This window comes from Ursus maritimus, unplaced genomic scaffold (assembly GCF_017311325.1).
Source record: "Ursus maritimus isolate PB19 unplaced genomic scaffold, ASM1731132v1 scaffold_35, whole genome shotgun sequence".
NCBI lineage: Eukaryota > Metazoa > Chordata > Mammalia > Carnivora > Ursidae > Ursus > Ursus maritimus.
Genome location: NW_024426119.1, coordinates 17,174,829 through 17,196,320, shown reverse-complemented (window position 1 = coordinate 17,196,320; position 21,492 = coordinate 17,174,829). Strand labels below are relative to the sequence as shown.

Here is a 21,492-nt window from a genome sequence, read left to right as displayed (position 1 = left end):
CTGGGTATTGATGATTTAATTGAGAATTCGTTAATGACGAATATCATGTAAACAGACCTTGGGTTGTTTTTTTCTTACATATTTGCCCATATTGAAACTCATGTTTTACTTTATCCGATTTAGGAGGAGGCCCTATGAAATATTCCAGCAGTAGTCTTAGCATTTTGTTAGCCAGAGTTACTTCATTGTTATTTGTATGCCCAGCCGTTTAAGTTGGTTTTCCTGTCCAGGTTATTTATCTTTTCTCATCATTGTAGAATCCATTTATACTTCTCCCTCTATTTCAACAAGTGTTTTTCCTCTCCTTGGTTTTGTTGTCTGTCAAACCTTTAACCAGGACAAAAAAAATACCCTTAATTCCATCATAACATAACATAGGCTTTTGTTTTTATTGTTGCTTTGAACAGTCCATATCAAAGAATCTTTTTAAAAGTCTTTAAAAGGAGTAAATATTACAGCATTATTTACAATAGCCAGACTATGGAAGCAGCCCAAGTGTCCAGGGATAGATTAATGGATAAAGAAGATGTGGGGTGTGTGTGTGTGTGTGTATACACACACACAATACAATATTACTCAGCCATGAAAAAGAATGATATCTTTAAAAAAATGATATCTTGCCATTTACAACAACAAGGATAGAGCTGAAGAGTATAATGCTAAATGAAATAAATCAGAGAAAGACAAATACCATATGATCTCACTCGTGGAATTTAAGAAACAAAACAAATGAGCAAAAAAGGAAAAGAGGGAGAGAGAAACCAAGAAATAGAGTCTTAACTGTAGAGAATAAACTGGTAATACCAGAAGAAAGGTGGGTGAGGGGAAAGGGGAAGATAGGGAGTGGAGATTAAAGAGTACACTTACCATGCTGAGGAAGAAAAAAAAAGAATAAGAATAAAGAATAAAGAAATAACGTCCAAGAGTTTTTCTTTTCTTTTCGTTTTTTTTTTTTTTAAAGATTTTATTTATTTATTTGTCAGAGACAGAGACAGGCAGAGGGAGAAGCAGGCTCCCTGCTGAGCAAGGAGCCCGATGCGGGACTCCATACCAGGACCCTGGGACCATGACCTGAGCCGAAGGCAGACACTTAACCGACTGAGCCACCCAGGCATCCCCAAGAGTTAACTTTTGACATTATGCTTATCCCCTCAGGGAAATCTAAGAGATTAGTTTTGTGTCTTTCTCCCTCCTACCCTTCCTCATCCCACCTCAATAAATTTTGTTTCCTTGCTCTCTCTAGGTTATGCTTGCTTATTGAATCGGTGAACCTTTTTGCTCCAAACCAGCTTTGTAAGAATCATGAACCAATTTATCTGTATAGTTCAGGCTTTCTTTTGGACCTTCTTAAGGACAAGTAGAGTTACTAATCTGCTTGCCCTCTGACACAGTAGCTACTAATCACTAAGTAGTCACAGTTCTTAGAGATTATGAAAAGTCATGGTTTAGTTGTCATCCAAACCTAGTAATTTCTATTTCTTTATTACTTTTTAATCTAATATCTTTAACTTCTGCTTTAAAAATTACTTACATCTTTCTCGATCAACTTCTCCAATAAAGAAACATGGAATATATGAATATCTGTTCTCACTTTATCCCCAGAATAAAAACTATTATTATTAAAATACTTTTTAAAAGTTAGTTGCATTATGATTCCCAGACTCCTTTCAGGGGTATTATTTTCTTATAAGATGCTCTCTTTTCGCCATGAAAACATGATTGTATCAGTTCTTATTTATTATCTGTCCATCATAGAATAAATTTTTAATGCAAACAAGTAGCAAAAATTTCTGAACTATTAATTTCTTGTTCAGTCTAGATTCCTGATTTTGTTTATAACATGGACTGCATATTTGATCGTAGAGCCTAATTTGACATGATGCATGACAGCCTTTTATATTTTAAATTAATGATATTTGGTAACAAGTTAATTGATTTTTTTTTCCCCATTTGTCTTCACCAGTGGATTCAGTATCCAAAGAGCGCTCTTTGGCAAGTGCATAACCTGACCGAAATGTCAGGGAACAGATGGAAAGGAGTTCTGTAGGAACTGGCTGAATAGTAGGAGTTTGACTTTCTGAAAAATAGCTTTACTGGCTTTCCTCTCCTCTAGAAGTGATATGAATAAGAGCTCAACCTTCAAATGAAGGAACAGCTGTTTTTAGGCTGGTATTCAGTAGGAGATAAAAGCCCTTTCAAATAAAGTCTTAACCCTATGATTGATTTATTTTTGAAGGGCTGTGAGTTCTCAGAACATCAAGAATATCTCATGATCAGATGTAAATACAGAAAACATAGTTTATAGCTGATAAGAGTCTTTTGAATTTTCCTAATGATTTTGCTGCCTTGATTAGGATGAAAAATTGCATTTAGGGTAATTAACTTGCTCATGATATGAATATGAAGGCAATTGAGTATACTCATGATTATATAAATGTGTGTTATAAAAGTTATTACAGTCAAATTCTCTGCTTATGTGCAGGTAGGATATCCATACATATTTTTAAGTTTCATCATAAAGTGCTGAAGATAAAATTCATAATGTTTCATAACTCCTTTTTAAATTATTGATTAAACTATGGGCATTTTGGCAGCCAAACAAATTTAGTGCTGATTGCTGGGGTCATCTCTGATTACTCAGCTTTTAATACATTAAAATTGGGTGTGATCTTCACAGTGAATTTTTTATGTATACTGTTGAACCAAACAGTTCTTTCTCTTATTTGCTTTAAATCTTCAGGTGGAGAAATCAGGTGCTGTATTTCTGTGTTTTTTTCTTTTGGGTTCACATAAGCATAATTTGCAAGACTTTCCCAAGGTAGGAATTAATTGTGATGATGGAAACTGAAATGTTGTTTCATGCTAATTTTATAATGTGTATATACTGAGGAAGTTAGACAAAGGAACTAAGTTAAACAAAGATCTAGAGCTACTGCCAAACCTAAAAACAACAATGGCACAAAGGAGAGAACAGAATGCAGGGTCCAAAGCCAACAAAATCCAAATGTAAATTTGCTAGTTGACAGGCATCACATGTAAATGGGCTTATTTTGGCAACTGTTGGAGTTAAAATACAAAAGACATCACTTATACAAAAGCAAAAGTAATCGAGGTTTGTTTTTTTTTTTTTGGTAATTTTTAAAGAAAATGGTCTTTCGAAATTTATAGTAGCCATTTAGTTTGTATGAAGAATGCTGCCTTTCACTTTTGTTAAAATCCAGTTATTGTTTACTTAATTCCATTACTAGTGTACTGTCTTTCTTCATATTCATGAAAGTTATTTTGGGTGACATAAGAAGATGTGGCCATTATATCAAAAGTTTACTGAATATATATATATTTTTAAAGTCTTGAATTGGGCCCATAGTTAGGATCCTTTCTTGCTACGTTTGCAGTATATTTTATATTGTGAATATAATTGCCATTTTCCAGCCCTCGCCTGTGTGGCATTTAGTTGATGTAATTACAAAAATGCCTTTTACCTTATTTTGTGGCAGGGAATAAAATAAAATGAATCACTAGCTAGTTAACGGGTCTGACTCAGTTGTAGCTCATCAGATGGCCACGTACGAAGGGAAACAAAAGTGGGAAGATTTCTTGAAAGATAAAATTAAGGAATGAAAAAGATCATTCTTATAGAAATAAAAAGACATAAGAAATGGGTATCACTTTTCTTTATGTTCAAAAAACAATGATTCCTCCTCCCCATTAGGTGGTGTTATTTACATAGGAAAATTTTTCCTTTTGAGTTATTAGGTGTTCTTTTTTCTTTTAATGTAAAAAAGGACATTAACATTAGATATACTCTGAGCAAATTTTAAGTGTACAATACAGTATTGTTAACTGTATGCACACTGTTGCACAGCAGATCTCTAGAACTTTTTCATCTTGCATGATTTAAACTATACCCACTGAACAACTCCCCATTTCCCCTAGCCATTGGTAACCATTATTCTACTTCCTGTATCCATGAATTTGGCTACTTTATATATATCATATAAATGGAATCATGCAGTATTTGTCTTTCTGTGAATGGCTTATTTCACTTAGCAAAAGTTCATCTCTGTAACATATAAAAGAAATTTCTTCTTTTTTTAAGACTTAATGGTATTCCGTTGTATGACTTTACCTTATTTTCTTCATCTATCAATGGATATTTATGTTGTTTATCTCTTGGCTATAGTGAATAGTGCTGCAATGAACACAAGAGTGTAAATATCTCTTCAAGATCCTGTCTTCAGTTCTTTTGGATAAGTTAGTCGAAGTAGGATTGCTAGATCATAGGGTAGTTCTATTTTTAATTTTTTGCGAAATCTTCATATCGTTTTCCCTAGTGGCTTTACCATTTTACCTTCCCACCAACAGTGTACAAGGTTCCAGTTTCTCCAGATCCTCACTTATACTTAATTACTGTTTTTTATTTGTTCATTTTCTGTAATGGCCATCCTAACAGTTGTGAGTTATTACCTAATTGTGGTTTTGATTTGCATTTCCTTGATTATTAATGATGTTGAGAATCTTTTCATGTACCCTCTGGCTATCTGTATGTGTTCTTTGGAGAAATTTGGTGTTATCCATTTAATGAACTATTTAAGTCAGTAAAATATCAGTGAAGTAAAAGATACTGAATTTCTTGAAGTTTTTGTAATTGCATTTAAATTGTATGTAATTGAGAAAAATTTAAATGTATAAATATTTAGATGATAACGTATATTAGACTGGAAGTAGTTCAGTATTTGCCCAGTGATTGCTTTTGGTTTAGCTTAAAATTTTTCAAAAAACTTATTTTTAAATTATATAAACTCATTTAAAACTTTTCAAATAGTACAAACTAATTTCAGAGAAGTTGAAAAGCAGTAAAAAAGGAAGACAATAAGAATCCAACTTTTCAAGTGAAACTATTAGTCCTTCTTGTATTTCCTTCCAGTTTTTTCCCCCTCAGGCATTATAGTTACCATGGTTAATATGCAGTTTGTATCTTGATTTTTTTTTTATTTTAAACTATGATGGAAAGAAAATTTTTATTAAAAGAAGCTCAACAGGTAAAAGAAAAAGTAGAACCATTTTGTATGTTCAGATTGGACATTTTCAAATTGGAAACAAAGAAAAAGCTTTTAAGTTAAATGGGAGAAGTAAAAAAGCAGAGACGAAAGGTGGTGCCAAAATACTTAAGAGGAGAAAGTGGGAGGTGGTGATTGAATTATTGCATGTGTATCATCATAGAAACGTAAACATGAGTCAGAACACGTTATATTAAATCTATACAATCATGAGCCACATGACTACTGGGTTTTAAATTTGTTAAGAATTTATCAGATTTGTTTTTAAAGTTTTTTTTATTTATTTGAGAGAGCGCAGAAACAAGCATGAGTGGGGGTGGGAGGAGGGCCAGAGGGAGAGAGAGAAGCAGACTCCTTGCTGAGTAGAGAGCCAACATGGGGCTCAATCCCAGGACCCAGAGATCATGACCTGAGCCAAAGGCAGATGCTTAACCAACTGAGCCACCCAGGCACCCCAAGAATTTATCAGATTTTAAAAAAATAAATTGTGGTTTAACACTTCTAAATTTTCATTAGTTACAGTTGACCCTTGAACAACATAGGTTTCAATTGTTCAGTCCACTTATATGTGGATCTTTTTCAATAAATACAACACAGTACTGTAAATGTATTTTACGATTTTCTCAATAACATTTTCTTTTCTCTACCTTACTTTATTTTAAGAATAAAGCGTATAATATAACATACAAAATATGTGTTAATCGACTGTGTTATCAGCAAGCCTACTTCTGTTAACAATAAGCTATTAGTTCAGTTTTTGGGGAATCAAAAGTTATACATGGATTTTTGACAAATAGGTAATTGGTGCCCCTATTTTCCCCACCCCCTCCATGTCATTCAAGGGTCAATGGTATTTTTATTCTAATGAACTGCTTGTTCCATTAGAGAAAGTCTTCAGGGCATATATTCTTTTGTTAAATGAATCATCATGCTCAGAAAGATTTCTAGATTTATGACTGATTTACCTTACTAATTTTTCTTCTTTTCCAGCTATTCTAATATTTTATCAGTCTTGCTTTTACACATTTTTTTTTTCTGGTCAGAATTAAGAATGCATCTTAACTTCACTGTGTTAGAATTAAAGTTTTTCATTCACATGTGACTTTCAAGTTAGTTTCTAACAGGACTATTTTTAGGGCAGCATCTTCTGCCTGGAAATAATGCAGTATTTTCAAAGGTTCATAGATTTGTTATGTTTTTGATACAAATATATGTCTTGAGGTCAGTGAATATAAAATAAAATGTAAAGAAGCACATAAGGGAAAAACTTCATCTGTTTATTGACTTTAACTTTATTATTTGTGGTACTGATGCCTACCACACGTAAAATGTAAAAAGCAAACAAGAAAAACTTGGTGGTGGTGGAGTGAATGACTAAGTATGATTCCTCACTCATAGTAGTTATTCAGTAGATGTTTATTGAATAGAAATTGTTAAATTGGAGAAACAGATCTAATTAGTGACATAATGATATTTTCTGTCATGCGTTACCTTAATCTTTTTAAACAATCCACTGAAACATTGCAGGGAAAGGGTTTTGTGAAGTTAGTTAATTGTAAACACTTAGAAACTACTACGTGCAAGATGCTCTCCAGGCATTTTATATGCTGTCTCATTTAGTAGGCAGAGCCAGTGTTACCTGATTTTTTTGTAAATGAGAAAACTGAAGCAGAGAAAAAGATGTGACTTTCAAGTCATATAACTTAAACTATGTTTGGCCTAATGCCTCAAATCCTTTGTTCACCCCTGTAATATGAAGATACTATTTCTTTTTTATTTTCTTTGTATTTTCATAAAAGCAGGAAGAACCAGCGTTGATTTGGCATAAACTTAAATGTCTTTGCAGTCTGAGTATCTTTACAGTAGGCTCCAGATACGCTTATGGTTCAGCTTTGATAGATGACATCATTTACTATAGTCATTTATGTTGAGGAGGTTTTTTTTTGTTTTTTGTTTTTTTAAGATTTTATTTATTTATTTGATAGAGAGGCGGTGAGAGAGGGAACACAAGCAGGGGGAGTGGGAGAGAGAGAAGCAGGCTTCCCGCTGAGCAGGGGGCCTGATTCCGGGCTCGATCCCAGGACCCTGGGATCATGACCTGAGCCGAAGGCAGACACTTAACAACTGAGCCACCCAGGCGCCCCATATGTTGAGGAGTTTTAAACACAGAAGATTGTTGCTTCAGCAGGTTATCAATATTCCAGTCAGAGAGGAACTGTTGGTTAAGAAGCAATATCATAAATGGGAAATCCAACTTAGGTTCAGCCACTTCTTTTTTTCTCCCAATTTTTCTCCCAATTTTTCTCAGTGGTAAGACTGCCAAATAAGTTCTCTCACAATGAGAATGAAAAGACCTTTTCTGAAGTTTCAGACAGCTTACATTTATTGAGCATTTCCTATGTGACAGATGCTGTTTAAGTGCCTCGTAGGTATCATTTCATTCTCATCCTTAGTCTGTGCGTTATGTACTGTTACTAACTTCCAGTTTTTGAGAATGACATAGTCTTTTTTTTTTTTTTAAGATTTTATTTATTTATTCGACAGAGAGAGAGACAGCCAGCGAGAGAGGGAACACAAGCAGGGGGAGTGGGAGAGGAAGAAGCAGGCTCATAGCAGAAGAGCCTGATGTGGGGCTCGATCCCATAACGCCGGGATCACGCCCTGAGCCGAAGGCAGACGCTCAACCGCTGTGCCACCCAGGCGCCCCAAGAATGAAATAGTCTTAATAGAGTTGTCGTATGCCTAGTAAATGGAAAAGTTAGGTCCAGTGGCCTGTAAACCATATTTTCCTGATACGGCTTTTTGGTAGTCAGAGTTTACTATATGTATTGTGTCCTTAGTTAAGCTGAAAAGACAAAGTGAGAGAATAATGAGAGAAATTAGGTATGGAAGGAAATCAGCTAGATCCATTTTTTTTTTTTTTTGGCACTCTTAAACTTCTGGAATAAATAAATGTTTAGAATATGTCAAGTTTTCTTCACGCTGTCAATAAATATCTTTCTCTTGAATGTACAGTTCAGTGAGCTTGATAAATGTATACACACCCATATATCCAAGGGAGGAATTGAGAGGTTTTTCTGGGACAGCAGGAGATCTAGAACTCAGTCTGATCAAAGGTAGGAATGCAGTTTTGAAGAAAGCCAGGGCAAGCTGCGCCAGGGGTTTGAATATTGAAAAGTGATGGGAGGATATTGTGTATGGATATAGAGTTGGATAAGTCAATACAGTTCAAGCCTTTCTACTTTGAGACTGACAGGTTGGGTATACCACTTAGGATTGACTGTGTGTTCACTTGATGAACTAACTGATGGAAGACACAGATCTGTTTTTAATTACTTTGAAATCAAAGTATGGTGATTTTTTTCTTTCTCTTCTCTCCTAAAGCAGCTCTGAACAGTTTATAAACTCCTCATACTTGCCCATCTTTTCTTCTCTCTTGTAAATGACATAATTGAGGAGATCAAGAATCCAAGCCTAGTTCCTTGCTCTTGGGGCAGAAATCTATTTAAACTATGTACTTCATCTTTACAAATTCTTTGGATTGAAGGTTTTAAGGGTTTTAACAGGAGGATGATGACTAACTCACCCAGAGGCCATAGGACAAAGTCAGAATGGGGTTCCTGCTTTAGGAAATACTACCAACTGAAAGTATTTTGTCAGCATTTTATCACTGACCACTTTTTCCAGAGGGTTTTATATATTTGAAAGGTATTCTAAATGATATTTAGAAAACATTTTAAATGATACTGAGGCAAACAGGTTATTTTATCACAGATGTTTATAAAATAAAATTGTGAGATTCTAACCTGTATTTCAAGGTTAGCAAAGAAGTGGGTCTATAAACAGTTGCATTAGGTTAGACTCTCTTGTACTTATATCTTGATTACCATCTTATTTTCAAAAAGACTAACAAGGTAATGATTTCATATGCTTAAACCTATTTTGAAATAATTATCAATTGAGTAATTTAATGGAGTGCTTAATATAAGAAATTGTAATGGAGGTAGATGACCACAAATCGATTGGGTTATGGAGATTTTCACATTGAGCAGCAATTGAAGATCAACTTTTAGGAGTGAGTAGTATGTTATTGCAGTAGCACAAAAGTATTACAAAAGTATACTTAATTTCCTCCCCTTCTGTTCTGTGTGGATCATGAAGGAAAACAAATATTTCTGAAAATTTTATTTAAAAAACTTCAGCTTCAGTTGAGAAATACCTTCCTCTTAAATATTGAGTGTAAAACGCATATTTTTAAAACATGAATTTTTCTATCTTAGACTTGCCTTAAATTTTCAAAAATAACTTTGCATTTACCTTCTCACCCTTTAATTTTAGGTTATTTCCTGGGTGTAATTGGATGGACTTACCAACTTTAAGCCACCATTCATACTCTTTCAGTAAAATTGTAACCATGGTGAAAGACCAAATCTTCTTTCCTATTTTGAAAAAGGCAGGCATTTACTGTGTCGTTTATGTAGTTTTTCAGTATATTATTTTGGTTTGTACTAACTTTTCACTTATTTATGTACTGTTTCTCCCCTGGGAAATTACAAATTTTTAGTTATATGTACACAGAACCATGTGTGCTCATAATGTGATAAAAGTCACTTTTAATCTGATACTGATTTAAAATAGTATTTTGCGCTTCACAGTGTAAATAACCTTCTTGGATTAATTCTTCAGAAACTTCTGAAAGAATTTATCATCTAACAGTCTTTCCTTAGGCTCTTTGTATAGTCCTTCAAAGCATATTTATTTTAAATATATGATAGCACTGTGATGTTTGCATTGGTAATGATTGATAATTTTATTTCGTATTGCCAGTCCCAAAATTGGGAGAAATGGATATTTATTGTAGGAATAGATAATATTTGAAAGGTAATGGAAAGAGAGAGCTTGGGTTTGCAATTTTTTTTTTTAAATGACAAAACTCTTTCAGGTGTTTGCCCTCCCTTGCTTCAACAAAGACTATCAGATCACCATGCTGCTGGACGCCTAGGTGGCTCAGTTGGTTAAGTGTCTGCCTTTGGCTCAGGTCATGATCCTGGAGTCCCAGGATAGAGTCCCTCATCAGGCTCCCTGTTCAGCAGGAGTCTACTTTTCCTTCTGCTCTTCACCCCACTCTCTCTCAAATAAATAAATAAAATCTTATTAAAAAAATCACCATGCCACTTTGTATCAAATCACCATGTCATTCTGGCCACATGGGTATGGACTTCTATTTGAACTTCAAGTAAATACCTCTAAATGTCAGCATCTTTTTCTTTCTTATGGTCTCTAATACTGGGGGCCAATTGCTATGGATACCCACTAAGGTTTTAAAAGCTGTAGTTTGACTATGGTACTGTTCCTTGTTTTTAAAATTTAATCTTCTGTCTCTCTTCATTCCAAGTTGTACTTTGTTAGTATTTAAGTATGGGGTTTTTTGGGGGGAGGGGGCAGTCACCCAGAATAAAAGTATAACATTTTTAAAGCACGTAGAGGGAGGACCTCTCTTGGGGTATAATTTACATACAGTGAAATAAATGGATTTTTTGGGGGGAGAGGGAGAGGGAGAGATAATCTTTTTTTTTTTTTTAAGATTTATTTTATTTATTTTTTAGAGAGAGAGAAAGAGAGAGGGTGTGAGCCAGTAAAGGGGCAGAGGGAGAGGGAGAAAGAGAATCCCAAGCAGACTCCCCCACTGAGCACGGAGCTCGACTTTGACCCAGTCCCAGGACCCCGAGATTATGACCTGAGCCAAAATCAAGAGTCGGAATCCCAACTGACTGAACCACCCAGGTGCCCCAGGAGAGAGAGAATCTTAAGCAGGCTCCATGCCCAGTGTGGAGCCGGGTACAGGGTTCAGTCTCACAACCCTGAGATCATGACGTGAGCCGAAATCTAGAGTCCAATGCTTAACCGACTGAGCCACCCAGGTGCCCCAAATGGATCTTAAATGTACAGTTCAGTGAGCTTGATAAATGTATACACACCCGTATAATTAATACTTCAATCAAGATAAAAACATTTCTCTCATGCCATGTTATGAATCCAGTGACATGCTTCCAGAATTGAACGTTAATTTTCCAAGCTGCTGGGAATGTTGGTGGACAACTCTCACCAGAGAGTTTAAGAGTTGCCTTCTGCTGCAGGGAACTATCTTGATCTTGTCACACCTACTTTCTGGGGGCTGCATGTATCCGATGACTGGTCAATGCAGTGGTAGGGTAGGGGGAGAGGTATAAAGATCTTGGTCCACTTGCTGCAATTTAGGACAGTTTCTAAGGCCTATCCCAGTTTGAGAACTCCCCATGTGATGGTCTAAGGCATTTGTTGCTGTTGTATCACAATTCAGCTGCTTCTTGTACCCACTGTGCTTCCTTCACCTCATCATAGGCATTGAACATAAAAGGACTTCTTGAATACAGGTAGTCCCTCTAAAGAGTCTGTTTCCTGGGAAACCTAACCTGTAGCACCTCAGAAAGTTCTCTCATGGCCCCTTCCAAACAACCCCCTACTTAAAAAACAATGATCATTCTTGTTTTATTACCTTAGATTGGTTTTGCCACTTCTAGAATATTATGTAAATGGAATCATATAGTATGTTCTCTTTTGTGTCTGGCTTCTTTGCTAAAAAGATTCATCCAAGTTGTGTATAGCACTTCGTTCTTATTGCTGAATTGCAGTGTTCCATTGTGTTAATAAAACATCATTTATTTATCCATTTAGGTGTCTGCAGTCATTAGAAATGTTTTTAAGTGTTTGGCTATTGTGAATAAGGCTGTTAGAAACAGTCTTGGGTAATTCAGTTTGCGAACATAAACATTTTTATTTCTCCTGGGTAAATATAAGAGTGGAATCTCTCAGTCATATATAGAAATATGTTTAACTTTCTAAAAAATTGCTGAAGGGTTTTTCAAAGTGATTTCACTATTTTATACTCCCACTAGCCATGTATGAGTTCTAGTTGCTCTGTGTTCTTTCCAATACTTGAATTCTTACTGCTATGTTATATTTAGTTTTATCATGTTGTTTAATTTTTTTGTGCCTTGGTTCTTCCTTTCTCACTTCTTTTTGGTTAATCAAATATTTTTTGTATTCTATTTTTATTTCTTTAATGACTTTTTTAGCTGTACCTCTTTTAATTATTTTTAAGGGTTGCTCTAGGGATTTAAGTATACGCTCATTACAGTCTACATGCACTTTATGTTTTACTATATCAATATAAAATTAAGAATTTTGAATTATTTCATTTACCCTTTTTATTCTTTGTTGTAAAAGTATTTTCAAGTTTTCAAAACAACTTCATAGTTTCTGCTTTCAGTAATCCTGTGCACTTTAAAGAAAATCAAGGAAAAATGGTCGTTTATCCTTACATAACTGCTACTTCTGTTCTTTACTTCTTGTGGATCCAAATTTTATCTGGTGTCATTTTTCTTCAGCATGAAAACTTTAGTATTTCTTGTACTTCAAATCTCTAGGCAGTTATTCTGAGATGACTTTTTTTTTCTCTTAGAACTTTAATGATGTCATTTTATTGTCTCTTGCCTCCATTGTTTTTGATGAGTGGTCAGCCTTTATTTATATCAATTTCCCCTTATGTAATTTGTCTTTCTTCCCTCTGGTTGAATTTAAAATTTCTTTCTTTGTGTTTGCATTCAGCCATCTGATGATTGTGTGTATTGTTGACGTTTGCTTTGTATTTTTCCTGCTTAGAGATTATTGAGGTCATTGGAATCTGCATGCAGTCAGTGATGTTTTTCACACATTTGGGAAGATTTTTGCAGTTTTTCCCCCAGATGTATATTCTGCATCATTTTCTCATCTACTTCTCATATTCTGATTACATTTATTTTAGACTATTTATTATTGTTTAACAAGTAGCTAAGGAGCTATTTGTTTTTTCCAATATTTTTTCTACTTTATATTGAATAATTTTTTATTGATTTCTATTCCTTTTCACTTACAATTTCTTCTTCTATTTACAGTTCATTGTTTGGCTCATTCAGTGAATTTTTATTTCATTTAATACAATTTTAAATTCTAGAATTTCCATTTACTTTCCTTTTTTTTTTTTTTTTTTAAATATGGAATGCTTCACAAATTTGCCTGTCATCCTTGTGCAGGGGTCATGCTAATCTTCTCGGTATCATTCCAGTTTTAGTATATGTGTGCCAAAATGAGCATTAGAATTTCCATTTTCAAATACATTTCCATTTTCTCTGCTGAGAGTGTCTCATCTGTCCATTCATTTTGACCATCTTTTTCTTAAAGTCTTTGAATATATAATAGCTGCTTTAAAATCTTTTCCTCCTTATTCCAACATCTGTGATCTCAACATATAGTGTGTTTTTCATGAGTTCTAAGTCATATTTTTATTTCTCCACACCTGTATTAATTTTTTATTTTGTATTAGAAAATGTGCAAGATGTGCTGTAGTGGTTTTGGTTTCTCTTCTGCAGAGTTTTGGTTTTTGCTCTGGTAAGTAGTTACATTATTGGTCAATTATCTTGATGCTTGGTTTTATGCTTTGTTAAAGCAGGTTTGTAGAAAGCCCAAATTATTTACCAAGCATCCCTGATTACTTCCCTCTGTGGTATTAGTATTGAAATCTATGGTCAGTTATTTTAGCTTTGTAGATATTACTTCCAGTTTGGTTTCTTATATTGCCCCTTATGTTTATGTTGTTAGGTCAGCCAAAGATTTGAGGGGAGTTTAAATGTAAATTTTTGGACCTTCCCCAACTGTGGCTTTATCCTTTCTATGATTCCCCTCCTTACTTTCCAGCCACACTGGTGCTCCCAAATTCTGTTTTCTTTAACAAAGAAGATAGTAGCTTTCTGCTTGTTCAACCACAATATGCCATGCTATGGAGTGTCTTCCTTTCCAGTTTCTGCCTACTTGTGGTCACCCTTCCTTGCCTTTAAATAGTTTTAAAAAATTCTGCCCATAGTTTATAATTGTTATTTTCAATTGAATACCTTAGAAAAATGGTCACTAGAACATTTTGTTGTTCAATAAACTTTTTTCACCCCATAAATATTCCTTGTACTACTTCCTAATCAACTGTACTGTAGAATCAACCACTGTCTTTATTTTTATCACTGTGATTTTGTTTGTTCTGTTTTAGATCAACATATAAATGGAATCTTTTGTGTCTGATTTCTTTTACTAAGCATAAGGTTACTGAGATTTATGCATGTTGTTGTGTGTACCCCCAGTCCTTGTCTTTGTATTGCCAAACAGGATTGCTTTGAATGAATAAACTTTTATTCTTTCCTTCTTCCTTCCTTTCCTTCCTTTTTTTCCCCTCCCTCCCTCTCTTTCTCTCTCTCTGTCGTTCTTTCTAAATGATTTTTATTTATTTATTTGAGAGAGAGAGGTAGAGAGCATAAGCCGGGGGTAGGGAGACAGAGAAGCAGACTCCCGGCTGAGCAGGGAGCCCCACATGGGGCTCATTCAGTCTCAGGACCCTGAGATCATGACCTGAGCTGAAGGCAGATGCTTAAACTGACTGAGCCACACAGGTGCCCCTATTCTTTTTTTTAAATTGATGGTCATCTGGATTGTTTCCAGTTTTAGCTATTATGAGTGCTGTCGTTAATATTAATGTAAAAGTTTCCTTGTGACTATGTTTTTTCTCACTGTATCTTGGGCAAATACATAGGGATAGATTGTTGTATCATAGGGTATGTATATTTTTATCTTTTAAGAAACTGCCAGGGGGCGCCTGGGTGGCACAGCGGTTAAGCATCTGCCTTCGGCTCAGGGCGTGATCCCGGCGTTACGGGATCGAGCCCCACATCAGGCTCCTCCGCTATGAGCCTGCTTCTTCCTCTCCCACTCCCCCTGCTTGTGTTCCCTCTCTCGCTGGCTGTCTCTATCTCTGTCAAATAAATAAATAAAATCTTAAAAAAAAAAAAAAAGAAAAGAAAAAAGAAACTGCCAGTTTTCTAAAATGTATCATTTTACATACCCACAGGCAGTATGTAAGATTTGGTATACAGATCTTATTTTTATGTCAAGATTATATTCTGTTATTTAATGGAAGTCATTGTTAGTGTATATTTTTAATTGCTGACAAGTACTTTTGATAAACACTCCTCTATTTTTAAACTAAAAATATTCCGAGATAAGGATTTCAAGAGTGATATGATTTATTTACATAGGCAGTGACTTAAGTTTTCCAGCTAGTTGTAATCACCCCAAAGGTGGATGCTGTGGTAGGTTTTTGATCTAATTACTCATCTTTATAAGTTGTAGATATTTTTAAATGACTTAAATTCAGTTTTTTTATGGGTTAGACATTATGAGAGTTCAAAATTTAGAAATCTGTACGTGGCACTAATTTTTGCTTATATGGTCCTACAATAAATATAGCTGATTGTGAACAAGAGAGTTTTAGTTCATTCCGTTAGAGCACTGTGCTAATAATGCCAGGGTCTCAGCTAAGTGTCTTCTTAATGTGGTTTCTTTTGTGTTTTGGTCATCAGTTGTGTCCTTTATGAAGGCTACTTTGCAAAATCGTATTGTTAAGTGAGATTGGGGAGAATCAATATAAGTGGATAAGTAAAAAGCTGTACCTGCCACTAGAAAATCTGCCCTTATATTAATTTCCGGTGTTATTTAGTGTATAAGAGCCTTTTTTTTTTAATTGAGCTTGTTCTATGTATTCACCGTAGGTGATACAGAATAAGAACTGAATGTGCTCTTAAATTAATTGGAGGCTGCTTGTTAAATGGTGTTCACTTAAGAACAATTATAACTTCTGTGCTGTGTGACATAGATTTTTAAGTTCAGTAAAAGTATTGAAGAGGACTGGGTAAAGATTAATGAGGTTGGGCAAGTTGTACAGCAGAGGTGGAATTGAAAGTGAGCGTTAAACCAATAAGACTTAATTAAGTATAGAGGAGGTAGAAGTGCTAGAGGAATAACAAGAGCAATGAAATGTTCATAAGTGATAGGTACTATGTATTGTAGATATGCCTCATGGTTACAGTTGAGAGTTTGGTAAGACACTGAATGACAGGTGCTTGAGGGTGGGGTTATTGTGTCTTGAGCATCTGTGTATCACCAGTGCCTAGAATCCTCCCTAAACCATCGGTGTGTATGCCATAATAAGAAATTAGTAAGTTTTTTGACTCCTAGGGTTAGAAGGGAAGAAGCCATTGTAACTGGGTTTTCAAAGGTTTTGAGCATAGGAGGGACAAAACCCAGCACAATTGACAGTAAACATTTGTAGAACAGATGATTAAATATTCCATTTCAAGTTGAAGAATTTGGGATTCATTTTCTTGGTAGTGGGGCTCTGGAACTGTTTACTTTTTAAATCCGGGGGTAATGTGTTTTATAGGCTTGTTTTAGGAAGATTACATGGACAGGATATTAGAAGCTAGTGAAATGTTATATAATAGTGTTTTAGGAAGATTCAGAGAGACTCTAGGAAAAAAAAAGTCTAAGTAGAATATCCTGAAATCCCAGAATAAAAAGGAACAGAAAGGCTGCTTCAGGAGACCTTCGTAAGGATAGGGATAGGGAGGGAGAAGAGAAGGGAGAATCAAAGATGATGCCAGTTTACAAGTCCAGTTGACCTGCACTATTATAGTACTACCTTCAATATTAGAAATATTAATAATTAGGGTCCAAAGGCATCTGAGGAAGAGATGAAGGACATACAGAGGATTTGGTATTAAGATATATGATAGGTTTTAGGTAATGGCAGGAAAACCAAATGAAAGTTTCCAGCAAGAGTTTGATGATTTAAGACCCAAAATACAGAACTAAGATTAAGGCTGGGAATGTACATTGGAAACCTCATTTGGAGGAGACAGTCAAAATCATAAAACTGAATTAGTTGTCCAAAGGGTAGAACATAAAATGAGAAGAACATGGGATGCAGAACAGGTATTTTTAATTTTCACATGGAAGAGGAAGTGATTCTATGCAGAAATAGAGGCCCAAAGGTTAATGTCAGCAAATCCCAGAGAGGCATCGTGGTTAACAGGATTAAATGCCATAGAGTAGAGGTAGGCAAAATATGATCCATTGTCTGTCACCTGTTTTTTGTAGATAAAGCTTTATTGGAACAAACCACTGTTCATTTGTTTATATTTTATTTATGGCTGCTTTTGTACTACATAATAGGGTTGAATGGTTGTTAAGGAGAGTGTATGGTCTGCAAAGCCTAAAATAATTACTGTATGGCCATTCACAGGAGAAGTTTGCTGACCTCTGATACAGAGATGTAAGAAACAAAAACCAAGAGAGGGCCTTTGTATTTTATTTTAGGATAACCTTTGATGATTTGAAAAAGTTCCGTTTTATTTTATAAACAAACATTTACTTGAGAGTCTTCTGTTTGCCTGGCGTTTGGATTTGCTGCTGTGGTCTTGGAAGAGGCTAGGCAGTAGCAAGAGATTTATTAATGAGTGAGTAAATAAATTGTAAGGAGTGCAGGTGGTCAATGTAAATTTTTGTTTTGTGAGTCTAGAAGAAATGAGTCATAGTTTAAAGAATATATGAGGAAGAGATTTTTAAGTATAGGGAAAATATGAAGGAAAAATTTTTATGGAGTTCTTCTGAGAGGCAGAGTGTGTCGCCATTGCAGGAATTAATGGTCTAAGACTTGAACGCAGGGAGTACACAGGCCTCATTACAGGAAATGAATAGAATTGTTTGTGGAATTAAGTTAAGAATAGTAATTGCTCACACAGCTGTTTTTAAATAGCAAATTGTGTTAGGTAATCAGCAAAAATCCACTAAAATGTACTTGGTAGTTATGCAGAAGCTGCTTTATTGGTACTGACTTATGATCCTAATGGGTACTATAAAAACAAACAAACAAAAAACCTGTCTATGCAGTTTTCACATTGGTATGCTACTGTATGTTTTTTTGTTTAATGTACAAGTACAGTTGTAATGTTTTCATCTTCCTTTCCCCACCACCAAACCCAAATATAATCGTCTTGTTCAAAAAGAGCAGCACCATGAACTTTATGAGCACGCAGAGCAATGAGGTGTGTTCTCATTGAAAGGAGTAGTATCTGTTTGATTGCTTCTCTGTTTGTCTTCCTCCCTAGACAAAAATGGAATGTTTCATTCTGTGGTGGGATTTGGGAAAGTAATTTTTTTCTGTTTTTCTCTGTATTTTGTTGGACTGTACTTTGGTTCTTTCTTTTAGATATGACTGTTTCTTAAGCCTCCCTTTTAATTTATTTGTTAGCTTTCTGGCGACGCCTTTGTTTGTTTGTGTGTGTGTGTGTTTGTTGTGGTAGCTTCTCTAAGGATGTTTAATACACATCATTAACTTCTCACAGTCTATTTAGAGTTAATATTGGTACCAGTTCACATAAAATGCAGAAATCTTGTGACCTTACAAGTCTGTTTACTGCTGCCTTGCTTTATGTTGTATTTTTCATTTGTATTACTTCTAAGTATATTTTAACTCCTACGAGAGAATGTTGTGCAGGCACATTTTAGAGAGATTGTGGGTTTATTTCCATCCAGCACAATAAAGTGAATGTTATAATAAATTGAGTCAAATGATTTGCTTTTCCAGTGCATCTAAAAGTTATATTTACACTATATTGTAGTCTGTTAAGTGTGCAACAGCAGTATGTCTAAAAAAACAATGCACACACCTTAATTTAAAAATACTTTACTGCTAAAAAATGCTAACCATCATCAGAGCTTTCAGCAAGTTGTCATCTTTTTGCTGGTAGAGGTTCTTGCTTTGATCTTAATGGCTGCAGACTGATCAGGGTGATGGTTGTTGAAGGTTGGGGCAGTTTCTTATAATGACAGTTTGCTGCATATAATGAAGTTTGCTGCATCAATTGCCTCCTCCTTTCACAAATGATTTCTTTGTAGCATCCGCTGCTGTTTGATAGCACTTTACCCACAGTAAAACTTTAAAAATTGGAGCCAGTCTTTTCAGACCCACTGTTGTTTTATCAACTAACTTTTTTTTAATGTTCTAAATCCTTTGTTGTCATTTCAGCAATCTTCACAGCAACTTCACTGGGAGTAGATTCCATCAAGAAACCAGTTTCTTTGCTCTTCCATAAGAAGTAGCTCCCCATCCATTAAAATTTTATCATGAGATTGCAGCAATTCGGTCACATATTCAGAATACTCTTCTAATTTTGGTTCTCTTGCTATTTCCGCATCTGCAGTTACCTCCTCCATTGAAGTCTTGAACTGCTCAAAGTCATTCATGAGTGTTAGAATCAGCTTCTTCCAAATTCCTGTTCATGTAGCTGTTTTGACCTCTTCCCATGAATCACACATGTTCTTAAAGACATCTAGAATGGTGAATCCTTTCCAGAAGGTTTTCAGTTGACTTTGCACAGATCCATCAGAGGAACTGCTATCTATGGCAGGTCTAGCCTTATGAAATTATATTTTTTCAATAATAAGACTTGAAAGTCAAAATTACTCCTTGATTAAAATTACTCCTGCAGAATGGATGTGGTAGTGAGCAGGCATGAAAACATTACTCTTATTGTACATTTCCATCAGGGCTGTTGGATGACCAGGTGCACCATCAATGAGTGGTAATGTTTTGAAAGGAATCCTTTTTTTTCTGAGCAGCATGCTCAAATATTCAATAAACAATGTTGTAGACAGATAGGTTGTCATCCAGGCTTTGTCATTCCATTTATAGAGCACAGGCAGAGTATATTTAGCATAATTCTTAAGGGCCCCTAGGATTTTCATAATGGTAAATGAGCATTGGCTTCAACTGAAAGTGACCAGCTGCATTAGCCCCTAACATAAGAGTCAGCCTGTCCTATGAAGCTTTGAAGCCAGGCATTGACTTCTGCTCTCCATCTATGAAAGTCCTAGATGGCATCTTTTTCTAAAATAAAGCTGTTTCATCTACATTGAAAATCCGTTGTTTGTTATAGATACCTTTCTTTTTTTTTCTTTTAAGCCAAAAGAGCCTTTTTTTTTTTTTAAAGAGTTTATTTATTTATTTGAAAGAGCATCAGCAGGATGGAGGGGCAGAGGGAGAGGGAGAAGCAAGCAGGCTCCCCGCTGAGCAGGGAGCCTGACTCAGGACTCGATCCCAGGACTCTGGGATCATGATCGGAGCAGAAGGCAGGTGCTTAACTAATTGAGCCTTTTAATTAAAAGTTACCAAACATTTTGTTGTTCAGAAATAGAAACATTAATTCACCTCTAAGACAAAGTGTTCTCTATGGCAACAAAAACACACATTCTGTGTATCCACTGTCCTCTTGCATTGTTTCTAAAAATTTTTTTAAATTTAAATTCAATTAATTAACATTCAATTAATACTTATGTTAATGTCTTCAGAGGTGGAGGTCAGTGATCCATCAGTCTCATATAATACCCAGTGCTATAGCCACCTTTCTTAATTATGCTAGCTGGGTCTTCTGGTTCCTGTTGCAGCTTCTGCATCAATACTTGCTGCTTCACCTTGCACTTTTATGTTGTGGGGATGGCTTCCTTAAACCTTATGAACCAATCTCTGCTAGCTTCAAACTTCTGCAGCCACCTCATCTTTCTCAGCCCTCGTAGACTTGAAGAGAGTTGAAGGCCTTGCTTTAGATTAGGCTTTGGCCTAAGGGAATATTGCGACTGCTTTGGTCTTCTATCCAGACCACTAAATCTTTATATCAGCAATAAGGGTGTTTTGCTTTCTCATCAGCCATGTATTCACTGGAATAGTACTTGTAATTTCCTTCCAGAACTTTTCCTTTGTATTCAGAATTTGGCTAATTGTTTGGCAAGAGGCCTAGCTTTGGACCTGTCGTAAATTTTGACATGCCTTTCTCACTGAGCTTATTCATTTCTAGCTTTTGATTTAAAGTGAGATATGTGCGACTCTTCTTTCATTGAACACTTAGAGGCCATTGTAGGGTTATTAGTTGGCCTAATTTCAATACCGTTGTGTCTCAGGGAACAGGGAAGCCTGAGGAGCTGGATAATGACGAGAGTGAGAGAATTGGGGAGTGGTAGGTTGGTGGAGCACTTGGAATACACAAAACATCTATTAAGTGCAGCGACTCCCCAAAACAAAGTTAGAATAGTAACATCAAATCAGTGATCACAGATCATCATATAAATAATAATGATAGCGAACAAGTTTGACATATTGCGAGAATTACCAAAATATGACATAGAAACGTGAAGTGAGCAAATGCTGTTTGAAAAATGGTACAATTGGCTTCTTCAATGCAGGGTTGCAATAAACCTTCAGTTTGTAATAAATAAAATATCTGTGAAGCACCATAGTATGCCTGTAATTTTTTATATAAATGTTTTAACAATGTTAAAAGGAAAACATAGTTTTTTATATTTACTATTTCTGATGCTCTTGTTTCCTTCCTCAGTTTCCAAGTTTCTCTCTGATAACATTTGCTTCAACTTGAAGAACTTCTTTTAGTATTTATTGTACTGCAGTTTCTCTTCTTTTTTT

General features: G+C 35.3%; 1 protein-coding gene and 1 non-coding gene across 3 annotated transcripts in view; one reads left to right on the top strand and one right to left on the bottom strand.

Moving 5' to 3' along the window:
• Nucleotides 1-21,492, top strand: part of TCF12 (transcription factor 12) — a 350,911-nt gene that overhangs the window by 114,253 nt on the left and 215,166 nt on the right. The window lies entirely within an intron of this gene.
• Nucleotides 13,127-13,232, bottom strand: LOC121100244. The gene has a single exon (XR_005832000.1). It is a non-coding gene; the product is annotated as a U6 spliceosomal RNA (small nuclear RNA).